Raw genomic sequence first — 12054 nt, 5'->3', positions numbered from 1 at the left:
GATGTCCATTAGCATGGTAAATTCTTTTCCACCCACTCACTTTAAATCTGGAGGTGTCTTCGGGATTAAAATGAGTTTCTTGGAGGCAACATATAGATAGGTTTTGTTTTTTTATCCATTCTGATACCCTGCGTCTTTTGCCAGGGGCATTTAGCCCATTAACATTCAGGGTAACTATTGAGAGATATGAATTTAGTGCCATTGTATTGCCTGTAAGGTGACTGTTACTGTATATGGTCTCTGTTCCTTTCTGCTCTACCACTTGTAGGCTCTCTCTTTGCTTAGAGGACCCCTTTCAATATTTCCTGTAGAGCTGGTTTGGTATTTGCAAATTCTTTCAGTTTTTGTTTGTCCTGGAAGCTTTTAATCTCTCCTTCTATTTTCAATGATAGCCTAGCTGGATATAGTATTCTTGGCTGCATGTCTTTCTCGTTTAGTGCTCTGAAAATATCATGCCAGCTCTTTCTGGCCTGCCAGGTCTCTGTGGATAAGTCAGCTGCCAATCTAATATTTTTACCATTGTATGTTACAGACCTTTTTTCCCGGGCTGCTTTCAGGATTTTCTCTTTGTCACTGAGACTTGTAAATTTTACTATTAGGTGACGGGGTGTGGGCCTATTCTTATTGATTTTGAGGGGCGTTCTCTGAACCTCCTGAATTTTGATGCTCATTCCCTTTGCCATATTGGGGAAATTCTCCCCAATAATTCTCTCCAGTATACCTTCTGCTCCCCTCTCTCTTTCTTCTTCTTCTGGAATCCCAATTATTCTAATGTTGTTTCGTCTTATGGTGTCACTTATCTCTCGAATTCTCCCCTCGTGGTCCAGTAGCTGTTTGTCTCTCTTTTGCTCAGCTTCTTTATTCTCTGTCATTTGGTCTTCTATATCACTAATTCTTTCTTCTGCCTCATTTATCCTAGCAGTGAGAGCCTCCATTTTTGATTGCACCTCATTAATAGCTTTTTTTATTTCAACTTGGTTAGATTTTAGTTCTTTTATTTCTCCCGAAAGGGCTTTTATATCTCTCGAGAGGGTTTCTCTAATATCTTCCATGCCTTTTTCGAGCCCGGCTAGAACCTTGAGAATTGTCATTCTGAACTCTAGATCTGACATATTACCGATGTCTGTATTGATTAGGTCCCTAGCCTTTGGTACTGCCTCTTGTTCTTTTTTTTGTGTTGAATTTTTACGTCTTGTCATTTTGTCCAGATAAGAGTAAATGAAGGGGCAAGTAAAATACTAAAAGGGTGGCAACAACCCCAGGAAAATATGCTTTAACCATATTAGAAGAGATCCAAAATCGTGAGTGGGGAGAAAAGGGATAAAAAGAGGTTCAAAAAGGAAGAAAGAAAAAAAAAGAAAAAAGAAAAAGAAAAAAAAAGAAAAGAAAAAAAAAGAATTTTTTTAAAAAAGAAAACACCTAAGAAAAATTTAAAAAAGAAAAAATATATATGTTAGATAAACTAGTAAAAAATCGTTAAAAAAGAAAAAGGTAACAGTTAAAAAAAAATTTTACCCGAAGGCGAGAAGAAAAAAAAAAATGAAAAAGAAAAAATTAAATTAACTGCAAGACTAAAAAAAATCACAGGAAAAAAGCCATGAGTTCCGTGCTTGGCTTTCTCCTCCTCTGGAATTCTGCTGCTCTCCTTGGTATTGAAACCGCTCTCCTTGGTAGGTGAACTTGGTCTCGGCTGGATTTCTTGTTGATCTTCTGGGGGAGGGGCCTGTTGTAGTGATTCTCAAGTGTCTTTGCCCCAGGCGGAATTACACCGCCCTTACCCGGTGCCGGGGTGAGTAATCCGCTCGGGTTTGCTTTCAGGAGCTTTCGTTCCCTGAGCGCTTTCCGTAGAGTTCTGGAGGACGGGAATACAAATGGCGGCCTCCTGGTCTCGGGCCGGAGGAGCCGAGAGCCCATGGCCCCACTCCTCAGTGCGCCCTCAGAGAACAGCGCCCAGTTACTCCCGTCTGCCTGACCTCCGGCCACGCTCCGAGCTCACCGAGCCTGTGACCGGTTCAAGGTAACACCGAGCTGTGAGCTTACTGTCGGCTCTGTCTCTGCAGCCGGCTTTCCCGTTCCAATACCCGCAAGCTCTGCGACACTCAGACACCCCCGATCCTTCTGTGACCCTGCGGGACCTGAGGCCACGCTGACCCCGCGTGGGCTTCGCCCTGGTTTAGCCTCTGGAGCGATGTCCCTCAGTGGAACAGACTTTTAAAAGTCCTGATTTTGTGTGGGTTGCTCCGCCGCTTGCCGGGAGCCGGCCCCTCCCCCCGGGGTCTATCTTCCCCTCGCTTTGGATTCACTTCTCCACCGGTCCTACCTTTCAGAAAGTGGTTGATTTTCTGTTTCCAGAATTGCTGTTCTTCTTCTCTTCGATCTGCCGATGGGTTTTCAGGTGTTTGCAATCTTTAGATAAGCTATCTAGCTGATCTCCGGCTAGCTGAAGCAGTCTCAGCTTGCTACTTCTTGGCCATCTTGACTCCTCCCCAATCGAATTCTACCAAACTTTAAGAAAAGAACTAACACCTCTTCTCCTGAACCTCCTTCCAAAATATGAAGCAGAAGGAAAACTTCCAGACACTTTTTATGAAGCCAGCATTACCCTGATCCACAAACCAGGCAAAAGCCTCACCAAACAGGAGAATTTCTAACTAATATCATGACTATTATGGATGCTAAGATTCTCAACAAGATTCTAGTTCCTAAGAACCTACAGTACATTAAAAAGTCTATCCACCATGACCGAGTAGGATCTATCCCTGGGTTGCAAGGTTGGTTCGACATTCGCAAATCAATCAAGGTCATAGAACCAATTAAGAAGTGAAGAAAGAAGTTCCACATGGTCCTCTCAATTGGTGAAGAAAAAGCATTGGACAAAATCCAGCATCCGCTCCTGACTAAAACGCGGCAAAGTATAGGGATAGAGGGAATATTCATCAACTTCATAAAATGTTTCTATGAAAAACCCACAGTGTATACCATCCTCAAAAGGTAAAAAGGTGACAGCCTTCACTTTGAAATCAGGAACATGACAAGGATGCCCACTCTCACAAATCTTCTTCAACATAGGATGTGAAGTCCTAGCAACAGCAATCAGACAACAAAGAGAAATAAAAGGTATCCAAATTGGCAACCAAGAAGTCAAACTATCTCTACTCACAGATGACTTACTTGATATGGAAAATCCAAAAGACTCCGCCCCCAAACTACCAAAACTCTTACAGCAATTCAATAATGTGGCAGGATACAAAATCATGGTGCAGAAATCAGTGCCTTTCTTCTACATTATCAATGAAAATAAAGAAAGGGAAATTAGAGAATCAATTCCATTTACTACAGCACCCAAACAATAAGATACCTAGGAATAAACCAAACCAAAGAGGTAAAAGATTTGTCCTTGAGGAACAAGTGAACACTCATGAGAGAAATGGAAGAAAACCAAAAAGCCGGAAAACCATTGCATTCTCATGGATCAGAAGAATAAATATTGTTAAAAAGTCTATAATGCCTAGAGCAATCGATCCATTTAATGCCATTCCAATCAAAATTCCACCGGTATCTTTCAAAGAGCTGGAACAAACACATGCCTAAAATTTGTGTGGCATCAGAAGTGACCCTGTATTTCTAAGAATTGCTGAAAAGAGAAACAAAACTGGGAGCACCACGTTGCCTGATTTCAAGGGTTACTATGAAGCTGTCATCACCAATACAGCATGGGACTGGCATAAGAACAGACCCATAGACCAGGAAGCCCTCCCTGAGGCAGGCTGTGGTGAGCCCGACACCTACTTCTAAACCTCGGCCTGCAGTGGTCCCCACCCTGGCGCTGTCCCATGGGGCCGGGCCTGCCACGAGGCCCCCGCTCGAAATTTCACCTGCTTCCCAGCCATCCACTTCCGGGGTCCTGTCCCTTGGTGCCTCCATCTGGGGAGCCCTGAGTCCCGCAGCCATGCCTCCCCCTCCCACCCCGGTGGCAACGGAGATTTTCAGCGCTTCGGACAAGCCTTAGAGCGAGAGAAACCTGCATGCCCCAACTGAGGAAAGCCCCATCCTTGGGCGCCCCTCAGCCTGAAAAGATGGAGGTGCATGCTCCAAAACGCTCCACTGCGCTGGGGCCTCCAGGTGGGCCTGTTGTTTCCCGCGCGCCTTTTCCAGGCGGCCGCCCCATGCCCCAGGTGAGAAAGGGCCCTGGGCCACGAAGAGCAGGGCGGTCTGCAGGGCTGCCCAATGCCGGCCAGTTCTCACGAGCGTTCTGCCCAAACTGATCCCGTGGCCATTGCTGCTATATATTTGGGTTACAGATGGCCCTTCTTTTCACACCATCTGTATCTTGGGGGTTAATACCTAGGAGTGTAATTGCAGGGTTATAGGGAAATTCTATTTTTAATTTCTTGAGGAATCTCCACACTGTTCTCCAAAGAGGCTGCACCAACGTGCATTCCCACCCACAGTGTAAGAGGATTCCCCTTTCTCCACATCCTCTTCCACACATGTTGTTTCCCGTCTTGCTTATTTAGGCCATTCTAACTGGTGTAAGGTGATAATTAATGTGGTTTTAATTTGAATCTCGCTGATGCCTAGTGATGATGTACATTTCTTCAGCTGTCTGATAGCCATTTGTATTTCTTCATGGAGAAGGGTCTGTTCATATCTTCTGCCCATTTTTTGATATGATTATCTGTTTTGTGTGTGCTGAGTTTGAGGTGTTCTTCATAGATCCTGGATATCAACCTTTTGTCTGTCCTGTCATTTGCAAATATCTTATCACATTCCATGGGTTGGCTCTTTGCTGACTTAACTGTTTTTTATACACTGCAGAAGCTTTTGATATTGATGAAGTCCCAGAAGTTTATTTTGGCTTTTGTTTCCTTTGGTTTGGAGGCATATCTTGAAAGAAGTCGCTGTGTTGATATCGAAGAGAATACTGCCTATGTACTCCTCTAGGATTCTGATGGATTCCTGTCTCATGTTCAGGTCTTTTATCCATTATGAGTTTATCTTTGTGTATGGTGTAAGAGGATGGTTGAGTTTCATTCTTCTACATAGAGCTGCCCAGTTTTCCCTGCACCATTTATTGAAGAGACTGCCTTTTTTCCACTGTATATTTTTTCCTGCTTTCTTGAAGATTATTTGACCATAGATTTGATGATCCATACCTCAACTCTCTACTGTGTTCCATTGGTCTATGGCTCTGTTTTTATGCCAGTCCCATGCTGTCTTGGTGATCACGGCTTCATAGTAACCTTTGAAATCAGGAAACGTGTTGCTCCCAATTTTGTTTCTCTTTTCAGCAATTCTTAGCAATATGGGGTCGCTTCTGATTCCACACAAATTTTAGGCGTGTGTTTGTTCCAGCTTTTTGAAAGATACCTGTGGAATTTTGATTGGAATGCCATTAAATGTATCGATTTCTCTAGGCAGTATAGACATTTTAACAATGTTTATTCTTCTGATCCATGAGAGTGCAATGGTTTTCCGTCTTTTTGATTTTCTTGCTTTTCTTTCATGAGTGTTCTCTAGTATCTAGAGTACAAATCTTTTACTTCTTTGGTTTGGTTTATTCCCAGGTATCATATGGTTTGGGTGCTGTAGTAAATAGAATTGATTCTCTAATTTCCCTTTCTTTATTTTCATTGATAATGTAGAAGAAAGGCACTGATTTCTGCACCATGATTTTGTATCCTGCCACATTACTGAATTGCTGTATGAGTTCTGGTAGTTTGGGGGCAGAGTCTTTTGGATTTTCCATATCAAGTAAGTCATCTGTGAGGAGAGAGAGTTTGACTTCTTATGTTGAACAAGAGTGGTGAGAGTGGGCATCCTTGTCATGCTCCTGATTTCAAAGCGAAGTCTCTCATCTTTTACACTTTGAGGATGGTATTCACTGTGGGTTTTTTCATAGAAACATTTTATGAAGTTGACAAATATTCCCTCTATCCCTATACTTTGCAGCGTTTTAGTCAGGAGTGGATGCTGTATTTTGTCCAATGATTTTTCTTCACCAATTGAGAAGATCATGTGGTTTTTCTCTCTTCACTTCTTAATTAGTTCTATGACATTGATTTATTTGTGAATGTCGAACCAACCTTGCAACCCAGCATAGATCCTACTCAGCCATGGTATATAAAATTTTAATGTACTGTAATTTCCTAGGAGCTTGAAGCTTGTTGAGAATCTTAGCATCCATATTCATCAAAGATATTGGTTTGAAATTCTCCTTTTTGGTGAGGTCTTTGCCTGCTGTGTGGATCAGGTTAATGCTTGGTTCAAGAAAAGTGTCTGGAAGATTTCCTTCTGCTTCAAATTTTGAAAGAGCTTCAGGAGAAGCGGTGTTCTTTTCTGAAAGTTTGGTGGATTTTGCTCGGGCATCCTGCAGGTCTCAGGGTCTTGTCTTTTGGGAGGTTTTTCATCACTGCTATAATCCCATTCCTGGATAACTGTCTTTTCAGGTTGTACATTTCTTCCTGGTTCAATTTTGGGATTTTACAGTTTTCTAGGAATGCATCCATTTCACCTAGGTTGCTAGGCTTATTGGCATATACTTTTTTTCTTTCCATTTTCTTTTCAGTGTAATCCATGCCCTCTCTATTACCCACCACGACTTTCCCCAACTCCCCACCCCCGCTCTTTCAAATACCTCATATATCTTTTCAGAGTCCATAGTCTCTCATGGTTCCACTCCCCTTCCAATTTCCCTCCACTCCCTTCTCTTCCCCATATCCCCTTGTCCTCCATGCTATTTGTTATACTCCACACAAAAGTAAATCCATATGATAATTGACTCTCCATCCTTGATTTATTTCACCAAGCAGAATCTCTTCCAGTGCCGTCCATGTTTCTACCAAAGTTTGGTATTCATCCTTTCTGAATGGAGGCATAGTACTCCATATTGTATATGGACCACATCTTCCTTATCCATTCTTGCGTTGAAGGGCATCTTGGTTCTTTCCACAGTTTGGCAACCATGGCCATTGATGCTCTAAACATTGGGTTACAGATGGCCCTTCTTTTCACTCCATCTGTGTCTTTGGGGTTAATACCTAGGAGTATAATTGCAGGGTTATAGGGAAGTTCTATTTTTAATTTCTTGAGGAATCTCTACCCTGTTCTCCAAAGAGGCTGTACCAACTTGCATTCCACCAACAGTGTAAGAGGATTCCCCTTTCTCCACATCCTCTCCAACACGTGTTGTTTCCCATCTTGCTAATTTCGGCTATTCTAACTGGTATAAAGTGACATCTTAATATGGTCTTAATTTGAATCTCCCTGATGCCTAGTGATGATGAACATTGTTTCAGGTGTCTGATAGCCATATGTATTTCTTCATGGAGAAGTTTCTGTTCATATCTTCTGCGTATTTTTTGAGGTGATTATCTGTATTGTGTACGTTGAGTTTAAGGAGATCTTCCTAGATCCTGGATATCAACCTTTTGCCTGTCCTGTCATTTGCAAATATCTTATCGCATTCCATGGGTTGCCTCTTTGCTTTTTTGACTGTTTCCTATGCAGTGCAGAAGCTTTTGAATTTGATGAAGTTTATTTTGGCTTTTGTTTCCTTTGCCTTTGGAGACATAACTTGAAAGAAGTCGTTGTGGCTGACAATGAAGAGATTACTGCCTATGTTCTCCTCTAGGATTCTGATGTATTCCTGGCTCACATTAAGGTCTTTTACCCATTATTAGTTTATCTTTGTGTATGACGTAAGAGGATGGTCAAGTTTCATTCTTCTAGAGATAGCTGCCCAGATTTCCCTGCAACATTTATTGAAGAGACTGTCTTTTTTTGACTGTATATTTTTTCATCCTTTCTTGAAGATTATTTGGCCATAGAGTTGATGGTCCATAGGTGGAATGACTGTTTAATGTAATGTAGGTTCCTAGGAGCTAGAATCTTGTTGAGAATCTTAAGATCCATATTCATCAGTGATATTGGTTTGAAATTCTTTTTGATGGCGTCTTTGCCTGGTTTGTGGATCAGGGTAATGCTGGCTTCATAAAAAGTGTCTCGAAGTTTTCCTTCTGCTTCAAATTTTGAAATGATCTTCAGGAGAGGAGGTGTTAGTTCTTTTCTTAACATTTGGTAGAATTCGCTAAGGCATCCTTCAGGTCACGGGGTCATATCTTTTGTGAGGTTTTTGATCACCGATTTAATCTCGTTACTGGATAATGGTCCATTCAGGTTGTACATTTCTTCCAGGTTCAATTTTGGGATTTTACAGTTTTCTAGGAATGCATCTATTTCACCTAGGTTGCTTATTGGCATATATTGTTCTATTTTTTCCCAATTTCTTTTCAGTGTAACCGTATTCATTGTTTTAGAACCACATTCAGTCTTCCATACAATCCGTGCCCTCTCTATTACCCACCATAACTTTCCCCAACCTCACATCCACACTGTTTCAAAGCCCACAGATTCATTTTCAGAGTCCATTGTCTCTCATGGTTTCCCTGCCCTTCCAATTTCCCTCCACTCCCTTCTCCTCTCCATCTGCCCTTGTCTTCCATGCTATTTGTTACACTCCTGACATAAGTGAAACCATATGATAATTGACTCTCTCTGTTTGATTTATTTCACTCAGCAGAATCTCTTCCAGTCCCATCCATGTTGCTACCAAAGTTGGGTATTCATCCTTTCTGAATGGAGGCATAACACTCCATAGTGTATATGGACCACATCTTCCTTTTCCATTCTTCCATAAGGGCATCATGGCTCTTTCCACAGTTTGGCAACCATGGCCATTGCTGCTCTAAACATTGGGTTACAGATGGCCCTTATTTTCACTCCATCTGTATATTTGGGTTAATACCTAGGAGTGTAATAGCAGGGTTATAGGGAATTTCTATTTGTAATTAATTGAGGAATCTCAACACTCCTCCAAAGAGGCTGCACGAACTTGCATTCTCACCCACAGTGTAAGAGGATTCCCATTTCTCCACATCCTCTTCAACACATGTTGTTTCCCGTCTTGCTCATTTAATCCATCCTAACTGGTGTAAGGTGACATCTTAATGTGTTTTTAATTGAATCTCCATGATGCCTAGTGATGATGAACATTTATTCAGGTGTCTGATAGCCATTTGTATGTCTTCATTGGAGAAGTGTCTGTTCATATCTTCTGCCCGTTTTTTGATATGATTATTTGTTTTGTGTGTGTTGAGCTTGAGGAGTTTTTCATAGATCCTGGATATCAACCTTTGTCTGTACTGTCATTTGCAAATATCTGATTTTGATGAAGTCCCCGAAGTTTATTTTGGCTCTTGCTTCCTTTACCTTTGGAGACATATCTTGAAGAAGTTGCTGTGGGTGATATTGAAGAAATTACTGCCTATGTTCTCCTCTAGGATTCTGATAGATTCCTGTCTCACGTTGAGGTCTTTTATCCATTATGAGTTTATCTTTGTGTACATTGTAAGAAGATGGTCGAGTTTCATTCTTCTACATGGAGCTGCCCAGTTTTCCCTGCAATTATTGAAGAGACTGCCAATTTTCCACTGTATATTTTTTCTTGCTTTCTTGAAGATTATTTGGCCACAGAGTTGATGGTCCATATCTGAGCTCTCTACTGTGTTCCACTGGTCTATGGGTCTATTTTTATGCCAGTCCCATGCTGTCTTGGTGATCCCAGATTCCTAGTTACCCTTGAAATTAGGCAACGTATTGCTCCCAATTTTGCTTCTCTTTTCAGCAATTCTTTGCAATACAGGGTTGCTTCTGATTTCACAAAAATTATCGGTGTGTTTGTTCCAGCTCTTTGAAAGATACCAGTGGAATTTTTATTGCAATGGCATTAAATGAATCGATTGCTCTAGGCAGTATAGACATTTTAACAATTTATATTCTTCTGATCCCTGAGAATGTAATGGTTCTCCATCTTTTTGGTTTTCTTGCATTTATTTCATGAGTGTTCTCTAGTTCCTCGAGTACAAACCTTTAACTCTCTGGTTTATTCCCAGGTATCTTATGGTTTGGGTGCTGTATCAATGGAATTGATTCCCTAATTTCCCTTTCTGGATTTTCATTGATTATGTAGAAGAAAGCCACTGATTTCTGTATCATGATTTTGTATCCTGCCACATTATTGAATTGCTGTATGAGCTCTGGTAGTTTAATGGCGGAGTCTTTTGGGATTTCCATAACAATCATGTCATGTTTGAGGAGAGAGAGTTTGACTTCTTGGTTGCCAATGGGATATCTTTTATTTCTCTTTGTTGTCTGATCGCTGTTGCTAGGACTTCACATTCTATGTTGAACAAGATTCGTGAGAATGGGCATCCTTGTCATGTTACTGATTTCATAGCGAAGGCTGTCATCTTTTACCCTTTGAGGATGGTATTCACTGTGGGTTTTTCATAGAAACATTTTATGAAGTTGACGAATATTCCCTCTATCCCTATACTTTGCAGTGTTTTAGTCAGGAGCGGATGCTGGATTTTGTCCAATGATTTTTCTTCACCAATTGAAAGGACCATGTGTTTCTTCTCTCTTCACTTCTTAATTGGTTCTATAACATTGATTGATTTGCGAATGTCGAACCAACCTTGCAACCCAGAGATAGATCCTACTTGGTCTTGGTGGAATGACTGTTTAATGTACTGTAGGTTCCTAGGACCTAGAATCTTGTTGAGTTCTTAGCATCCATATTCATCAGTGATATTGGTTTGAAATTCTTCTTTTTGTTGACGTCTTTGCCTGGTTTGTGGATCAGGGTAATGCTGGCTTCATAAAAAGTGTCTGGAAGTTTTCCTTCTGCTACAAATTTTGGAAAGATTTTCAGGAGAAGAGGTGTTAGTTTTTTTCTTAAAGATTGGTAGAAATCGCAAGGGCATGTTTCAGGTCATGGGGTCTTGTCTTTTGGGAGGTTTTTGATCACTGCTTTAATCTCATTACTGGATAACTGTCCATTCAGGTTGTACATTTCTTCCTGGCTCAATTTTGGGATTGTACGGTTTCCTAAAAATGCATCCATTTCACGTAGGTTGCTTAGCTTTTGGCATATATTGTTTTATATTTTTTCCATTTTCTTTTCAGTGTAACCGTATTCATTGTTTTAGCACCACACCCAGTCCTCCATGAAATCCATGCCCTCTCTATTACCCACCACATGTTTCCCCAACCTTGCTCCCCCACTCTTTCAGAGCCCTTAGGTTCTTTTTCAGAGTCCATTGTCTCTCAGGGTTTCCCTCCCCTTCCAATTTCCCTCCACTCCCTTCTCCTCTCCATCTGCCCTTGTCCTCCATGCTATTTGTTACACTCCACACGCAAATGAAACCACATGATAATTCCCGCTCTGTGCTTGATTTATTTCACTCAGCAGAATCTCTTCCAGTCCTGTCCATGTTTATACCAAAGTTGGGTATTCATCCTTTTAAATGGAGGCATAATACTCCAGAATGTATATGGACCACATCTTCCTTATGTGGAAAAAAAAAAAAAAAACAATATATTCTGTTGAAGGGCATCTTGGTTCTTTCCACAATTTGGCAACCGTGGCCATTGCTGCTCTAAACATTGGGTTACAGATGGCCCTTCCTTTCACTCCATCTCTATATTTGGGGTAAATACCTAGGAGTGTAATTGCAGGGTTATAGGGAAGTTCTATTTGTAATTTCTTGAGGAATCTCCACACTGTTCTCCAAAGAGGCTGCACCAACCTGCATTGCCACCCACAGTGTAAAAGGATTCCCCTTTCTCCACATCCTCTCCAACACATGTTGTTTGCCGTCTTGCTAATTTAGGCCATCCTAACTGGTGCAAGGTGACATCCTAATGTGGTTTTCATTTGAATCTCCCTGATGCCTAGTGATCATGAACATTTCTTCAGGCGTCTGATAGCTATTTGTATGACTTCAATGGAGAAGTGTCTTTTCATATCTTCTGCCCGTTTTTTGTGTGTTGAGTTTGAGGTGTTCTTCATAGATCCTGGATTTCAATCTTTTGTCTGTCCTGTCATTTCCAAATATCTGATTTTGATGAAGTCCCCGAATTTTATTCTGGCGTTTGTTTCCTTTGCCTTTGGAGAAAAATCTTAAAAGAAGTCGCTGTGGCTCATATCGA

Source organism: Mustela putorius, unplaced genomic scaffold (genome assembly GCF_011764305.1).
Source record: "Mustela putorius furo isolate JIRA1106 unplaced genomic scaffold, ASM1176430v1.1 tig00004035_pilon_pilon_pilon, whole genome shotgun sequence".
Lineage (NCBI taxonomy): Eukaryota > Metazoa > Chordata > Mammalia > Carnivora > Mustelidae > Mustela > Mustela putorius.
Note: the sequence above shows the minus strand (reverse complement) of the source record.